Here is an 11,793-nt window from a genome sequence, read left to right on the forward strand (position 1 = left end):
CTGTGAAGGCTAGAACTAGAACAGAGTTTAAAGAGAAGTTAGATAAAGTCATGGAGGTTGGGTCCATGGAGTGGTATTAGCCAGGGGGTAGAAATGGTGTCCCTGGCCTCTGTTTGTGGAAGGCTGGAGATGGATGGCACGAGACAAATGGCTTGGTCATTGTCTTCGGTCCATCCCCTCCAGGGTACCTAGTGTTGGCCGCTGTCAGCAGACAGGCTACTGGGCTAGATGGACCTTTGGTCTGACCCAGTACGGCCATTCTTATGTTCTAAGCTCAGGGCTCAGGGTCGGGGTCTCACTGGACCACCTTGATTTTCATGCAAACCTGCTCCTGGGTTTGCATGTGGCCTTTGGTGGCCAGGCTGGTAGTTATCCTGCCCTAGACGACCACTTTCCTGTGCCTAGTGCAGAGGTCGTGGACGTTGGAGGCCTCTCCCCAAACCTGGGTGAGGTCCATGATCTCCGCAGTAGACCAGGTGGGCGCCTGCCTTTTGCGGCCCCGGGCAGCCTGGTCCCAGGAAGAGGCGGAGGGTTGGGTGGCAGCGGATGGTTGGCTCGTGCCATGCCAGGTGCAGGGTCTGTTGGCTGGGTGCTGGCAGGCTTGCACCTGGCACGGGCACCATAGCCAGAGCATGCCCCTTTAAGGGCTCCGGGGCCGGGAGGGGGGCAGACGAGTTTCCCTGGTTTTGCCCAGAGTGGCCACCAGGGAAAGCTGGGGAGGGCTAGCCTCCCATTAGTTCGAATTAAGTGGCTACACAGCCCTTAAGATCATGAAGTTGAAGCCTGATTCAAAGCCCACTAAAGTCAATGGGAATCTCTCTGAGAGAAGATTGTGCACAAAGGTGAGACCAGAATGTTGATCAGTGTTCCATCTAACAGTTTGTATCCTTGGGTGGGTTGAAATTTCTTATGTGCAACACCAATATTGAGGTAGTATGTGGATGTGACCACCAATACATACACACACACACACATATAAAATTAACACATGGCTTCAGGGTTTCTAGACAGATGCATGTTTCAAAGATCTTGCAAATAAGGTTTCATCCTACAAAGCAACTAGCATTACACCTAGTACTTGCTACTTCTGACTCATAAGAGCCAGAACTCTACCACATAGCAAAGATCCAGCTCTAATGCAATACAATATACCATATATTAATTAATAACACACGATTTTAAAAATCATTAAGATCAGAGTTTCAGATATCTGCAACACTCGAAAAATGTGTTAAAAGAGCCTTTTTTTTCTTACCTAAAGCCATTAACACCCATGTAAACTTTGTCTGAAATGTAATCATGCGAATGTCCTCCTGGCACACACTAAATGCCCAGCTAAAGCACAAATTATCTACACCTCATAGCACAAACTCCCCCCGCCCACCTATACCTCACACCAATGCCAGAACCCACCCCTTTTTTCCCCCCACCTACCCCATGCAGTCAACCCTTTATCTCCCCTTTCCCAGGAGACTTAAGAGTGATGAGTTCCTGCCTCTCTCGCCACTTGCATACAGGACTCTTCAAACTCCCCTGCCCTGCCATCTGACTCTGCCTCAGTCCATCACTCCCTCTTTCCCTCCCCTCATCATTTATTGTCTCCTTATCTCCCTCATTTACCTGCTCTGGGAGCTACTCCATTTCAAACATGGAGCAGTTCCCTTTAGCTGCTTGCTTAGTGAAATGATGCCCCACCAATAAGCTAAGCTCCTTGCCTGCGCAGGAGCTTTGAACTTCTACATGGAGTGCAGAAAAAAGCTGCACAGTCATGCAGCTTACACAGAACTTAGGTGGTAATGTGTAGCTGCAAGCCAGAAACACCCTGTTAGCTTCACCCACTACTGAGAGTATGAGACCTCACATGGAATCAGAGTGTGAGAGAAGGAGGGGAACGTATATAGGGTGTCGTGGTTAAGACACAGACATTTTCTAGGGGGACCTGTAAAGCAAGATCTTTCATCAAAGGAAAAACGTTTATTAAAGAGTATTTAACAGCAGTCATGAGATGAATGAGATGTAGAGACTTAGAAAATCAGTAATTGTTTGGCTTTGTATTTGTACCTGTCTGTGCAGGGGATTAATATGAGTTGCCTGTATTCCACAGGAGGAAATAAGTTAGCTTTTAATAACTCTCAAGCAGCTTAAACAAATGAAATAAAGAAACAGAAGCCATCACCCTCTTGGGTTCTGGTTTTATTGGCTTGTTGAGGTGCTTTTTCCACACACATTTTTGTTCTAAATTAAAGGATTGCTTTCCCTTCTGAAATGTGTCAGGGACTGTTGGTTATAGCTGTGATCTTTTCCTCAGTCATTGCACTAACACGCATTTGCATTTAGCGTACAACAAGCTTGTGCACTTTAGTTCCCAGGAGTATTTGAGGATAAAGGTCTGTTTGCATCTAAGGAAATTTCACATCATATTGGGTATAGGATTCAGTAGGTGCTGCGCTCCTCACCTTCTAACTGCCCTGTATGAACTCTTGTCATATCAGTGATAATAATGTCCTTCTCCTGCTCTCATGAGTGAGCCACGAGCAAACAATCAGCTTATGTCCTGAAGCAGGTACTTGCATCACCTCTATAACATTGTTTCAGCATGCACAACTACACATATTGTTAATGGTGCTAAAATGATCTAGCCCCACTTTAAAAATCCTGCTACAACCTCTTTCAGTGACCTTCTGCAACAAATTGCACAGTTTGGCAATGCAGAGATTGCGTATATTTTTAGTGCTTTTTCTCTTTTTCTGCAGTGCACAAATCTTTTTACTGTATTGTCTCTTAACGAGCTCTAGAGTAATTTGAGTTGTGTTTTGCCTTTTATCTGTAATCAAAAAACACAGAAGTCATGACAAATAACTAATAAAATGGATGGTCAAAGGTGTAGGGTTTTTTCCTCTCTTATATTCTTCAACACTTGGCTCATCCTAGAACCTTGCTGCCTCAGTCAGGCTTAAGGCTTTTCTGTGCTAGGTGCTGCGTCAAACAGCCATAAGAAACAAATAGATTGTACTGTTCAGCACCTTTAACCACTTTGCACCACTCCTTCAAGGTACCAGGCACCTGCTCTGAGAAGCTTGCCGGCTGAAGACCATTGATGGAAAACTGTATTGTCTTGTCGGTGATCGCTGGGTCCCATGATGCATGCTTTTGTGTCCTCTAGGCTGAAGACATCCTTGAATACCATCAACAGGCAGAACACAATACAGGAGGGCTACATCTACAATACAGGCTTCTTGCACAAGAACTATTTTGCACAAGAATTCTTGTGCAAAAGGTCTTCCACAAGAGTGGGTCCACACTGCCATGTGCTTTTGCGCAAGAGATGTGCTTTTGCGCTAGAGTGTCCATGGCAGTGTGGATGCTCTCTTGCCCAAGAAAGCTCTGATGGCCATTTTAGCCATAGGGGTTTCTTGCGCAAGAAAATCATGTTGCCTGTCTACACTGCCTTCTTTTGGGAGAGCTCTTGCATGAAAGGGCTTATTCCTCGTGGGGAGAGGAATAATTCCTCTGGAAGAAACCCTGTTTTCCAACACTGTACTGTAAATTTACTTGCGCAAGAACACGTGTGCAGTGTAGATACCTGGCAAGTTTTTGCACAAGAACAGCTGTTCTTGCACAAGGAGCCTGCAGTGTAGACGTACCCAAGATGGGGTAGCATGAAGCTGTGTGTTCACCCCCGACAAGACAATGCCCCCTTCCTGCCATGAGCTGCAATAACTGCCTGTAGTTTAGTGACTACGCTTCAGACTTAGTTTTCAAGGGCTTATATATGATGGCATTGCCTTTGAGACCTTCTATGTGTCTCTGTTCCATTTAGTCCTGTGCAATGAGTGAGTTGAACAGGCTGACCATCCCTACTGCCAGTCTGAAAAGAGCTAAGGCAGGGCTGTGGGTCTGGACTGCTTTTCCCTTCTGTGTTCCTTGGAGACCATCTGAGCCAGAGTTGAGACTCTTATTCCCTTTTGGTTTCTGTGTTTAACCGGCTAATGTCTTTTTCCAGATTTTCACTTCTCAGTAATGGGGATTTAGGAAAGGCTACACCTCAAGCCACCAGATGGTGCCCTTGATCCTCAGTGCATTTCCTGTGTCCATCTCCTCTGTTTCCCTTTACCTCTCCCAAAACCCTGCCTCACTATCTCCTGTAGAAATTTATGTTTTGGGTAAGCAGGAAACTGAGTCAACTTCTGAGGTTGGCACATCATTACCAGTAATAGGAGTTTGACCAAACTCCATGCTTCAGCCTGCAGAATAACAACTGAATGTGGGGTCAGGAAAGAATCCCGCCACCCTCCCCCACCATACACAGCACTGTACTATTATTCCAATGCTGGGTATATGTAATCTGGCAGTGGGGTGGGACAGGACCAGTTCAGCTTCAGAGGCATCAGATACTGGTGACATCATGATCAGTCACAGGCCTACTGCACTTTGGCACTGCACTGTCTGTCTTATGGAAGTGGGGTAAGTGGGAAAGGGGGATTTTTTACCGATAGCACCATTATGACAAAGTGGAGACAAATGCAAAACTGGCGAGGCACGAAAGTCTAAAGAGATCCATCCCTTGGTCCTAAGATCATGGCTGGTGAGTGCAGGGGAGAAGGAGGGATGTCTTGTCCTAGACTAGGAGCCAGTATTGTGTGAGGCAGGATATAAGAACAGAAAATGGCCTGTGTGTCTGCTCTACAGACTGCAAGGAAAATCCTTTCCAGTATGAGTGGTTCTTCTGTTTGGGCATGGCCAGAAGACCCCGTTACAAACATCTTTGTCTTCTGCGGTTGTTTGCTGGCCAAGATTTGCCCTTCTTGAGGGGGGCCTATCACTGAACTAACATGCACTAACTAAAAAGGAGAGTGCTCAGAAAAAAAAGCAGCTGCAAGGACCCTGTGCCTCTGCTGTCCACCTAGCGGAGAAGGGTGTGAACCTGTGAATTCTCCATGAGCAATAGCCTGCCTTTCCCAGGTGTTGATATAAAAACATGCCTGGGACTAGGGCAAATGAAGATTTATTGTCAGAGAGAGAATGACTTATTGCTGCTTTTTCAGAGATGAAATACTAATGCAGATGACCATTAATGACTAACATTCCTATAGTGTCTTTCATGGTTCCAAAGTGCCAGGCAGACATTACAAATGCCATATGGCAGGGCTTGTAATGGAGAAGCCACCTCTAAGGTGAAGTATAATACTTGTTTAGCAGAGCACTGTACCACTACCCAAACGTACTATGGGGAGTGAAGAAATACAAGTTGTAGGGCTAAATATAGGTGGCCTTTTTTATGTGGGAGGGATGTCAGACTAGATCATGAAATAGTCCCTCTGAGAATATCAAAGGTAATTGAAATGTTTAGGGAATCATAAAGCCATTGCCCAAATAAGAATATGGTCAACAAATAGTGCTAACACCAAAAATAAATAAATATTTGAATGACCAACAAAGGTCAGGGTCTCAGTTTTATATTCCATCTATGTATCTAGGATTTTGTAACCACACTCAACATCATGGTCTCTGAGCACTTGCAATTAAGTTTGCACCTAAGACATCTCTAACAGTATTTGGTCATTGGTTCAGTAAATAATACTATTTGATACTTTACAGCGTCAACACCTGTTGTCAAAGGCCTTCCAACTGCTCTACCAAGGTGGGTAGGTGTTATTTATGAGTCACAAGGCAGTGAAATACCTGTCCCAAAATTGCACAGTGGAAACAAAACCCAAGTTGTCTGAGCCTCATTTTGTTGTTCAAATAACTAGACCATGCTGCCTCCTATTGCCTTTAAAAGAGGTATTTTTCCTTGCTGAATTGCCAGTATGAGTTCTTGCAGCATTTCGCTTTTCCTTTTTGGTTTCTAATTCAAATATTGATTGAAATCAAACCTGCTCATCTGAGATTTGTAATCATCACCTGCTGAGGTAGTGGGCAGTGTAGCTGTAGGTAAAGATACAGATTTCCTCTGCTGGAGGATTCAGTGTCCTGACTTTGAGGAAAAGAGCCAAAATTTCAATAGAGACTCAAATATGCATATTGTAATTAATTCTCAAAACAACAGACATGGGTTTGGAGAGAAAAAGGTGAATTCTAGCACACATCCTCCCCACAAATCCCCTTGATTATGAGGCAGTTCTTTAACATGCAAAGAGTATTAGTCAAGGAAAATGTCTACAGTAATTGTAAGCAAATGTCTGCTTTTCGGTCCCACTTTCACCATCTGTTCATTTAAAGGGAACACTGTCAAGTAGTTTTAATTCCAACATTTATATTCTTAAATAAAGGTGGGGGGACAGAGAGGTGTTTTACAGATCTTATGTGTGTGGAAATATTTATTACATTTTAAAAGTAACATATAAAGGAAACCATGGTTTTAAGGTGCTATAAATCCTCCTCTGCCAGCCTGATTACCCAAACACAATAGCGCTGTGCTCATGGATGAAAAATAGAAAGTAAAACTTTTTGGTTTGGTTTCACTCTTATCTGAGTAAAATGCAAAAAGCAAACATCAGATTTCAATAGGAAATTCATTTTAATAGAGGCAGCTATAACCCCACTACAAATGACTGAGTATAGCTTTTCTACCACAAAAATCATAATCTCAAGGTCAGCTATCTTGGGCTCATCCAGGCCTAGAATGAATGTTGGCAGTGACATCTGCCAGGGAGGAAAACAGTCATTGATGAGACTCAAGATGGCTGAAAAATCTCTCTGGGCACCAGGTTTTTCCACATGTATGATAGGTGGTTGTTTGCAGAGGTGCTGGAACAATTTGTATAGCGGGGGTGCTGACAGTCATTGAACCAAACTGTAAACCCTGTATATAAAGGAAACCAATTCAAGCCAGGGGGTACAGTAGCACCCTCAGTCTCAGCACCTGTAGTCGCTTGCAGACAGCACACCTGCTGGCTGGGATGCTCTTCACTTTCCTTTCTCTGCTGCCATTTTTCAGCTTCTTGAGCAAGACGCAGATAGATGCTTGATGTATGATGCAACACCATTGCAGTCAAATGCCAGGCATGTCTTCACAGTTCATCCCTTCTGAAGGAATGTACCCTACAAATCCTCATACCATGGCTCTGTCAAGAAAAGAGGACTTGCTTCATAAGATGAGTATCAACTACCCACACACAATGGCCAGCCCAGCAAAGATGTTGTTTCATAATCTTCACTTCAACACAGGTGATACTGGCTGCAGAGAGAATGCTGGCAGAGGTGCGACAATCTTCCCTTCTCAGATGGAGAATCTTATTAATGCAGCACTGCTGGTACCATTCCAGATGCTCTCTTTGGACTGTTACCTTGTTGTGGTGGAGAGGCTTATAAATCCCCAGAACAACAAGGAATCCTGTGTAGGGTTGCCAGGGTCCAGTTTTGAACCGGACAGTCCGGTATTTGAGCTTTCTGTCCGGGAAACAAATTGAGAAAATACCTGAACATACAAATGTCTAGTATTTTCTAATTAAGTAAGTTTTACTATTATCGTGAGTATTAGTACGTAGTTGCACACTGCGTGAGCATGTCTACCAGCCAGGAAGTACACAGCTATGCTGTAGAGAGGCGGGGCCCGGGCACGATGAAATCCCTGGGGCCGGACTCGCCCCTGTGCCCGGCCGGGACCGTGCGCGGGACGGGCAGCATCCGGGATCTGTGTGTACCTGGGTCAGCCCCATTCCCTACAGGTCAGTTCCTCCCGACCCCCTCCGGGCCAGCCCTGCTCCCCGCCGGCCAGTTCCTTCCCCTGATCTCCCCCGGCCAGCCCTGCTCCTTCCCACCCCCTCCCAGCCAGCCCTGCTTCCTACGGTCTGGTTCCTTCCACCCTCCATCAGCCCCACTGCCCCCAACTCCCTCCTGACCAGCCCCACTCCCCTCTCGGCCAGTCCCTCCCCCTCCCCCTCCCGCTCCCATTCTGAGATCACATGTATCTGGTAACCCTAGTCCTGTGTCATCTTAAAGATTAACAATTATATTTGGGCATAAGCTTTTGTGGACTGGAGCCTACTTCATAAGATGCATGAAGTGGAAACTTCAGTTTGGCAGAGAAATATACATAATGTGTAACACTCCCATATTTGTATGTGTACATATAACACAGCTACCCCTCTGAACGGTATATATCCCAATGACCCTCAAAATAATGCTATCTGGACTCTTGTAGTACTGGTAGAGCCATCGTTGGTGAACAGTTCTGAGGTGAGGTTCAGAAATGGTCCAAACTTTTCAAGATTCCCATGGCAGAACAGGATTATTTGAAGAATAAAAGGCAGAATCTCCCTGAAAAGATTATATTTCTGTTCCAATGGTATAAATCTCTCATTTCTACTCATGGTAGGTCATAAGACCCTTGAATGTGCAACTATGTCTTGAATTTCCAGAACTGAATATTTCCCATTCCAATACTCAGACCAGAGATGGGAAGAGGTCACGTTCATGAGAAAAAAAGAAATCTTTTTATAGCAGATTGATTATTGTAATAAATAAAGGCAATTGTTTGAGATTGCTGAAGGGTTTGGCATTCTAGTAGTTTGAAGAAGATGAACAAGTGGGCAGAGTGAAAATGAGGCAGCCAAAGGTACATGATAAATTGTGGAACCATGTGATAAGTTAAATATACCACATGGCTCCGTAATTTACCATATGGCCATCTCTATTCCATATGTTTGTATGCTTATGTATGGAGGGGGTGGTGAGAGCCATATGATACATCTAAGTAAATAAATCATCCCCTGGAAGAGTTTGATATCAGCCTTTAAAATTATGACTTTCTTATAGAGAAAAGCTATTTTACAGATGGTTATGCCTCCACCTGAACCCTATATGATTGGACTAATGGTAATTAATGTACCTGACTTTAGAAGTGGTGATAGATATAGAAGATATAGCTATCCCAATAAAAATAAACTTTTAAAATCTCTTTAGAACATTTGGAAAATAGTTTTTCTTCAGTGTGTGGTACACACAGAGCAACCAGGGTATGGTGTGGTTTTAGCTATACATGATGGACTCATCACACCATCATGTATTCTCCAGCACGGTTTATATATCACTAAGAATATACAGTGGTGTGATGAGGTATAAATAGGTTATTACTATGAGTTCAGAATGGCTTTATTACTTATATGGTTTTTTTAAGACATCTTTATGTCTTTATCTAAATATTAACAAATTCACCAGGACCAGATGGTATTCACTCAAGAGTTCTGAAAAAACTCAAATGTGAAATAGCGGAACTACTAACGGCGGTTTGTAACCTATCCTTTAAATCAGCTTCTGTAATAAATGACTGGAGGATAGCTAATGTGAAGCCAATTTTTAAAAAGGGCTCTAGAGGTGATCCTGGCAATTAAAGCTCGCAAGTCTAACTTCAGTACTGGGAAAATTGGTTGAAACTATAGTAAAGAACAGAATTTTTAGACATATAGATGAACATAATTTGTTGGGGAAAAATCAACATGTTTTCTCTAAAGGGAAATCATGTCTTACCAATCTACTAGAATTCTTTGAAGGGGTCAACAAGCATGTGGATGGGGGGATCCAGTGGATATCATGTACTTAGATTTCCAGAAAGCCTTTGACAACATCCTTCACCAAAGGCTCTTAAGCAAATTATCATGGGATAAGAAGGAAGGACCTCTTATGGACTGATAAATGGTTAAAAGACAGGAAACAAAGGATAGGAATAAATGATCAGTTTTCAGAATGGAGAGAGATAACTAGTGATGTCCCCCAGGAATCTGTACTGGGACCAATCCTATTTAACATTCATATATGCTCTGGAGAAAGGGATAAGCTGTAAAGTGGCAAAATTTATAGATGATACTAAACTGCTCAAGATAGTTAAGTCCAAAGCCTACTGTGAAGAGCTTCAAAAGGATCTCACAAAATGAGGCGAATGGGCAACAAAGTGACAGATCAATTTTAACGTTGATAAGTGCATAATAATACATATTAGAAAACATAATCACAACTATACACATAAATTATGGGGACTAAATTAGCTGTTACCATTCAAGGGAGAGATCTTGGAGTCATTGTGGATAGTTCTCTGAAAACAGCCACTCAATGTGCAGTAGCAATCAAAAGAGCAAACAGGATGTTAGGAATCATTAAGAAAGGGATAGAAAATAAGACAGATAATATCTTATTATCTATCTAAATCCAAGATGTGTCTGGAATACTGCATGCAAATGTAGTCTCCTCCTCTCAAAAATATATCTTGTCACTGGAAAAAAGTTCAGAAAATGGCAATAAAAATGAGGAGGTATGGAATGGCTTCCATATGAGCAGAGATTAATAACACTGGGACTTTTTAGCTTAGAAAAGAGAAGACTTAGGGGAGATATGTCAGAGGTCTATAAAATCATGACTGATGTGGAGAAAGTGAATAAGGAAAAGGTATTTACTTGTTCTCATGAGAACTAGAGGTCACCAAATGAAATTAATAGGCAGCAGATTTAAAACAAACAAAAGGAAGTATTTCTTCACACAATCTGTGGAAGGATGTTGTGAAGGCCAAGATATATAACAAGGTTCAAAAAAGAGCCCAGCAGTACCACTGCAGCCACTAGAAGAAACTGACTTGCCCAAACACTCCTCTGCTTTCAGACAGATAATCAAGCACTGCAGGTCCATGTTGCTCAACTGACCTCAGACAACCAATAGCTACAAGAGCAAGTGAGATAACTCAGCCCTGACAATGCCATGCTGTGAATGAAGCGTGAAGTGCCTTACCCCCAAACAAGGGCCTGCAATGCCTATTGCCCCAGTTGTTTGATGGGCACTGTGATGATCACAGAAATCCCCTTGGGGTTTTCCCCTGTTGTACTAATCTAACCTCATGCTTGCCTTCCTGTTCTCTGGAACTCCCCACCACCCTGTCCTACTGGGCCAGAACCTCTGGTCTCTTCCACGCCAAAGCACAGAGTTGGAGTTTCCCTTCCCTTGCAGAGCAACATAGATGCTGAACCAGCTCAGCTCTGAGAGGGCTCAGCTATAAGGACCTAGCACCCAGGAAACCAACCCCCAAAAGGGACCAAACCCCCAAACAAATCAGTCTTATTCTGTGTAAAAGTTTTACATAGAGAAAGCTCATAAAGGTCCACCCCCTTTATCAATGAGAGATATGCACAACGGTTGCTCTCCACTCCAAGGTAACAGTTACTTACACAGGCCTTGATAATAAACAAAAGTGTTTTTATTAAGTATAAAAGGTAGGACTTCAGTGGTTGCAAGTGAAAACAGTCAGATCAAAGTAAATTACTAAATTAAAATAAACAAAAATGCCAGATAACCCTAATCCACTAAGAAACTTGTTACATGCAAATTCTTACCATAAACAGTTGATCTAATAATCTCTTTCACAAGCTAAGAAGCCTTCTAGCTTGGGCCCAATCCTTCCCCTGTTGAGTCTTAGATGCTTCTAGCAGACATCTTAGGTGGTAAGAGCAGGGGAGAGGGGAGGGTCTCCTGGTGCCTGTCCCTATTGTTTAGATATAAGCAGGAGGGGAGAAATTGTTTGGATATAAGGAGGGAGGAGAGCGGTGAACGCTTTTGCCCAAGGCATGAATTCTTTGTGCTCAATTCACAATTTTCTTACCTTGAGTGAAAAAGCATAAGATCCAAAATGGGTTTAGGCATGAGTTAGCCTGACCACGTCTTTCTAATACCAGCCACAGTTTGGGATTACAGGACAAACAAGACTATTTACAGATCATTGGTTTGAGTACTGAGTCATTGAGCTTCTAAAGTATCCCTAATGGCCCATATTAGCATAGTTAGAATTAAAAATAGATTTACTCTTCATAT

The sequence above is a fragment of the Pelodiscus sinensis genome, chromosome 1, assembly GCF_049634645.1.
Source record: "Pelodiscus sinensis isolate JC-2024 chromosome 1, ASM4963464v1, whole genome shotgun sequence".
NCBI classification, from domain to species: Eukaryota; Metazoa; Chordata; order Testudines; family Trionychidae; genus Pelodiscus; species Pelodiscus sinensis.